This window comes from Corvus moneduloides, chromosome 1 (assembly GCF_009650955.1).
Source record: "Corvus moneduloides isolate bCorMon1 chromosome 1, bCorMon1.pri, whole genome shotgun sequence".
Classification (NCBI taxonomy): Eukaryota; Metazoa; Chordata; class Aves; order Passeriformes; family Corvidae; genus Corvus; species Corvus moneduloides.
Window position 1 is genome coordinate 48,498,195 of NC_045476.1, and position 6,000 is coordinate 48,504,194.

Below are 6,000 nucleotides of genomic sequence, written 5' to 3' on the forward strand. Positions count from 1 at the left end.
TTCTATATATGCTTTGTCACAACTTGTCCAGCCTGCTGGCACAGTTACACATTAAATTTTTTCCAATAAGAATAATAGCAATGGTTACAAAGTTTTCTTGGGTAGACAGAAAATTAATATTTTTATGGCTGGTATGTTCAATAGTTGTATGACATGGAACTAGGCATCCATATGGCAGTGATTTTTTTTGGCTTTGGCATTCATCATGGATTGTGAGCACTTGGGTAAATTGGAACAGGTGGATAAACCTTTCTGAAGTACTAAATGTCTCGTAACAACTATTGTTTAATTAAAAGCCGTCTGGCTCTGTCTGCATTTATACCTAGCTCTTCCTTTTGACCTTGACCCTAAGATGAGGGATTTTCATTTGAAGTAAGAAATAACTCAGTCTGTTTCTTCATCAAGTTTTACTGAGCCTCCATTAGTGATCACAGAGTTTGGTTTGTTAGAGTAAATGCTGTATATGGAGATAATAAATGTGCTGACATATGTTTTATGAAGTTCATTGATTTCAAAAAGACTTGGAACACTGGCCAAAACTGACTGAAATCCAACTGATAAAAAGATTTTTGCCTGTACCTGAAATGCAGCTACTCTGGAAAGAAGTGCAAATATTGTTACAATACATTTCAGTCCTTACAGCATTTTTAGAAAATAAATTGGTTGTATTTTTGTCTTGTTGAAATTCAGAGGAGAAACCAGACACGTAAAACAAAAGTTGTAGCCTTCAAATGTGGCCAGCTGTAAGCTTTATGTGGCCAGAATCAAGTGTTGCTGCTGTCTGTCTCCAATTTGAGAGCATGACAAAAATTTATGCAGGCAACTTAGGGCACCAACAGCAGTAGGGAAGTAACTTAAAGAATAGTTCTTAGATTCTCTGAGCTGCTTGCTTTGCTCTGAGTCTCCTTCCAACTGATTTAACTGCATCACCTCTGTAACCCCTGGTTACAGACATACCTGAGCCAGCTGTAAGCTAGCTGGTTTGGGTATCTGCAGCTCCCTAATCCCAGAGGCTTTCCTGGGTAAGTACTGGGCCAGCAGTGCTGTTTCCAGTACCCAAACTGTCTAGTTTGTGGCTAGCAATAGTGGGCCCTTTTTGCTTTTTAGTCATGTTATTCCATGGCTGTAGAACCTGGAAGCTTTCACTGACCAGTATTTAGTAGGTTAATGCATTGGGTGTGGTAGCTGTTACCTGTTTTACAGCATCCTTCTGGCAGTCTGTGCCCTGTTGCTCATTCCTCTGCTTGTACAATGCCTAGAGGTCCCCTTGGTGTTGTGTAATTGTGTCAGGCAGCAGCCGGGCTGCAGTCCACAAAAAAGACTGACATTAGTCACTCACTGGTGATTGAAGCTGAAGCTTCAGCACTGGGTTTTAAGATGTGCTTGGATTCCTCTCCATTTCTACTTACAAGGTTTTCATACAAGCTCTACTTTATTTGAACCTTTGCAAAGTTCAAATACAAGCAAGAGCTTGTGTGATTGCAAGGCATCAAGAGCCTGCAGTATGTCAGTTGGTTGGATATTTTTCCTGTGTTTGACTGCGTTAAATCTACATTTGCTATTCATGCTCAAGAAAAACCAATTTCTGGTCCTTGTCAAGAGATGGGGAAAAAAACACCACTAAGCAAATGGAGATTGGTAGGTCACAGGACCTGATGCCAACACATTACTCTCACTGGAAAGCCACTGGATCCTGTCCCCACCTCCTGTTGCTATGACTTTTTTCCTCTGCTTGTCCCTGGGTAGATAACTGTGTTAGTTTATGTGGATGCAAGCAGAGTCTGTGTTTTATAAAAGAAGAGAAGTAAGCGGAATCCTGTGCTGTGTGACCTACTGGGTCTGTCAGGGGAAGGTGGTTCCTTGTAAAACAGATAAGGGGACTGCAATCTGCTCCCTCCGGCACCATGATAAAGATGGAGACAGTGAGTCTGCAGACATCTGTAGATACTACCACTGAAGTCACGGCCTGCAGAATGCAGTTCCTGTCCCGCATCGCACCACCCAGCTCTGCTCTCTGAGCAATAAACATCACACCAGCCTCTCCAAACTCCCCCTGGGCCACTTGTGGCTCTAGTTTTGGCAGCTTTGTCTGCCTTGGCCCTGGCTGCCTGGAATCTACTTCTGCACTTCCTCCCAAAAATTCCTTTTCCAGTTCTGTGCCCGAGCTGACTGTAGGCCTTCAGTGTGCCTACAAATAAGATGCTAGGTCTTAACTTGCTCTCCATGTGCTCCCAATAGTGCCAGAAAGCACATAATGAATGTGTCTCCCTTGTTTCTTCCAGACTTAATAAGTAAACGAAGCCATAAACAGTAAGCCAAAAGGATGGGGATGGCAGGCATTTATGGGGTAGTAGGAATTTGTTCATTGAACTGATCATTGTTCTACTTCGTGTCTGTGATATCTCTGCTTTTTTCTGAGAGCAGGAGCAATGTGGGTTTCTTTTCATGTGAAGAGGAGCCAAAAACTGGCTCTGTCCACTGACCTGTGGCTGTCACTTTGAAACAGACTCATTGTTTAAATGTACAGTAAAAACGAAAAATAGCCTCTTTTTTTTTGTATTAAAATACGGCTAGTTTGCTTTGTTGGATTTTTTTTATCACTTTTCTACAAATGGATGCTCTAATCTGTTTGCTAGTATTTTACTTCCTTCTCCATCTGTGTAACAGCCTGGGTATTATAGGCTACATATAACATCTAAAATCACATTCAGGGATCTGTGAGAAACTCAAGTCTTAAGGTAACCCTGCCATGGTGCTGTTAATAACACATTGCAAACAAGAAAGTAGTAAGTGGAAATAATGCACTCATTTAGAAGTAATAAATCCTTTGATCTTTCTTTGAAGCAAGGGTATATGCTTAAACTACCAATTCAGGGACAACCAGATGCCCATAAAGAATGGTTCTTTGCTTTGATAGAAAATCGCTGAGGCCTGCCCAGCAGCTCTGGTCTGTAAACAGATTAGTTAAGTGCTCATCAACTCCGATTTGCATAGGACAGTCTTTGCACACAAACCCTACTTCCAGCCTTAACGAGCTATTTACTTGCAGGAAGGCTACTGGTTTCCTTTTAGTTAGAAATCTCAATAGAAAATTGCTTTCTGAGAAGGGGCAGGATCCCGATTTGGGAATAGCACTGTTCCTCTGCATGGATGTTAATAGGCACATGGTGACTGGCAGTTTGGTGTGCTTGCTGAGCCCCTTTAGTGAACAGCTGTGGGAATTAGTAAAATAGCTCATAGTTGGAAATTTGGAGAACGGTTACTTCTCTCCGCTCATTGGTGGCTTTCAGCCGTGGCTGGATAAAGAGCGTACATGGGAGAGGATTGGGAAGCAGACATTTGTCTCTGCGGGAGAAGGATCCCAGAGCTGAAGTGTTCACTCAAGAGGATTTCGCTAGGCTGTAAAATTCTCATCACCTTTGAATAAAAATAAATGCCTTGTGGATGCTTGTTGGTTTGTGTGCAGAGACTGTGTGCAGCCTGCAGATTTGTCACTCACATTTTTCCCTGTTTAAACTTCATTTGATCCCCACAATTACTTTTGTCTGATACAAAGGGAGGTCAGTCTCAGCCACAAATGCAGCAGATGGTGAGATTCACCCTAGAGTATAGCAAAGCTACAACTACCTTCAGTGTCTTTTGCATTTTAAAGTGCGTTACTTCTCAATTGATTGCAGCCTGGCTAGCAGTTTGCTTTTCTTTGAATCAAGAAAGTTGTGAAACTGCTATTTTTTCTCATGGGGAGACAAATCTATGAAAAATGGGAAGGAAAACACAAAGTATTCCTGAAACCAACTGTAAGCAGTTTCAGTGCAAACCTGCTGCAGCTGTAAAGGTCTTAAAAATTATAGACTAGATTCTTTCTGTATTAATGATCTCACAAACTTTGGGGTGACAGGTCTACAAATAAGGACATAATGTAGGGGTGTGTGTGTTTTAAAACAGAATACTGGCATTAGACAGAGAAAAGTAAGTTGTGTAGTTCTACCTTGCCCTAATAACAGTGAAAAATGTTACAGATCTGTTTTTTCACTGATTACATTATTTCCGTTTTGTTTCCCCTTTGGATTGGAAAGTAAACATAGGTCAGTGCCTTTGTGCCTGACAACACAGGGTGAAGGGCTGGACTGAGGAAACTACTTATCATTTTCACAGGCAAGCTAAATATAGTTATAAATTCTTCCCTGTAGTTTGGTTTTCATCATTTATTTCATCAGCCAGATGATAGATTTCATGTAGGCTATGATAGGAACATTACCCAAAGACTTCCTCAGAAAAATAAAATCTGAATTATTACAGGGCACTCTGCATTAGCCCATCAACCGTCTGCCTTTGAAGGCTTGTGTTCAGCCCCTCAGTTTATAGTGCCAAGATTCAAATATGGGATTGCTAGAGGAAATTAATTACTAGTAAATTTAGAACAAAGGAAGGAACCTGCAATTTCACAGCATGTAAAACGCCTTTTGGAATTCTTTGCTCTCTTCTTGGAAACCAGTGTGTCAAATTCTTGGAATTATTTTAAAGGTCTTGGTAAAATAGTTAGCTATCCAAAAGGCATAATAAAACATTATGCTTAAGGATATAAATAGCTGGCAGAAAATTATTTTGTCTCTAGCCACTTTAGACCATGTCTATTCAACATTCGTTGCAAATCCCTGTAGGTCTTGCTTTTCTGATGTCCTGAGTGCTGAGTATGGCTGCGGGCAAAGAGTGGAACCTGAAGGGACAAAGTTGTGATCCAAGGTGAGACATCCTCACCCTGGAGATCTACAGCTACTGCTGCCTTCCCTTCAACTCCTGTCAGCCACCTGTGTCCAACCCGGGGCAGCAATGGGCTCAGGGACCCACATGGCTTCATACCTCAGGTGTCCCACAAATCCAACAGTACCTGCATTTTTCTGAACTTTCTGGAACTGTCTCCTGCCTTCAGCCACTTCTTAGATGCCTGCATCTGCTCATACTGCTTCATGTCACCTCCAAGGTGGACGAAGGAATGCCTGCAGTTTTAGTCTCTATAAACCCGACCTTTCTGTTGATGCTCTTGCTGCTGGTTCTCAGTTCTCCCTCTCTGACAGTTCTCTTTTACTGTTGCCTCCAGATGAGAGTCTGTAAAACATGTCTGTCACCTGCCTCCTCCCACAGCCCCTCTGTCATGTGGTCTTGTCCTCACTTATTCTGTCACATCTGAATGTGCATGTCTTTGTCCCAAGACAACATCCACGAAGATTGCCATTCTCATCCCTAAAGACAGCGTATGAATCCACCCTAGCCAGTTTTTCTTTCTTTTTTTTTCTTTTTTAAGTAGTGTGGCTTGTGTACCATGGCTCTCATGCTCCATTTGAACAGCACATTATTTCTCTTGTAGCTTTGCAACCTTAATGCTCACAGAGGTGTTATGCAGACTGTACAGTCCGTCTGAAGAGTGATTCCCGAATCGCTCTTCAAGTCATTAAGGAGGTTGGATTTTATGTCACCACGTTCACTCTTGTTTTCACATCTGGTATCTTACTCCTGCTCTCTCAATTGGCTTTTCGACTAAATTAGCATCAAGTGTCCTCTCAACTCTCCTTCAAGAGCAGCTGCATCAATAGCAGTCTCTAAGGCTGTGCCTAAAGCAGTGATGTAGTCCAGAGCAGGAACTTGCTTTACAGCATATTTTCTGCCCATACCCATTTCCCATCCTTATATGCACATTGCAGAGAGATCCCAGAGTACATGAGTGGGTTTCCTTTCGAATGAGGCAAAAGAGCAGGAGGGTGCTCCAGGTCTGTCTCAGGCACTTTGACTTGCTCATGGGCCTTCTGAGTACCAGACTGGACTGCAGCTGGGGGAAAGCTCCAGATGTAGAACACATACAGTGTGAGCACTGGCTCCTCAAAAACAACTGTAGTTTTCCAGATTTTCTCCTACTGTGCTGCTGGGGTAGGCAGATCCTGTGCATCCTTTCAGCAGATGTGATTTTTCACTGAAGCTGTAAACCTCAGTTTATTATTTTAACAT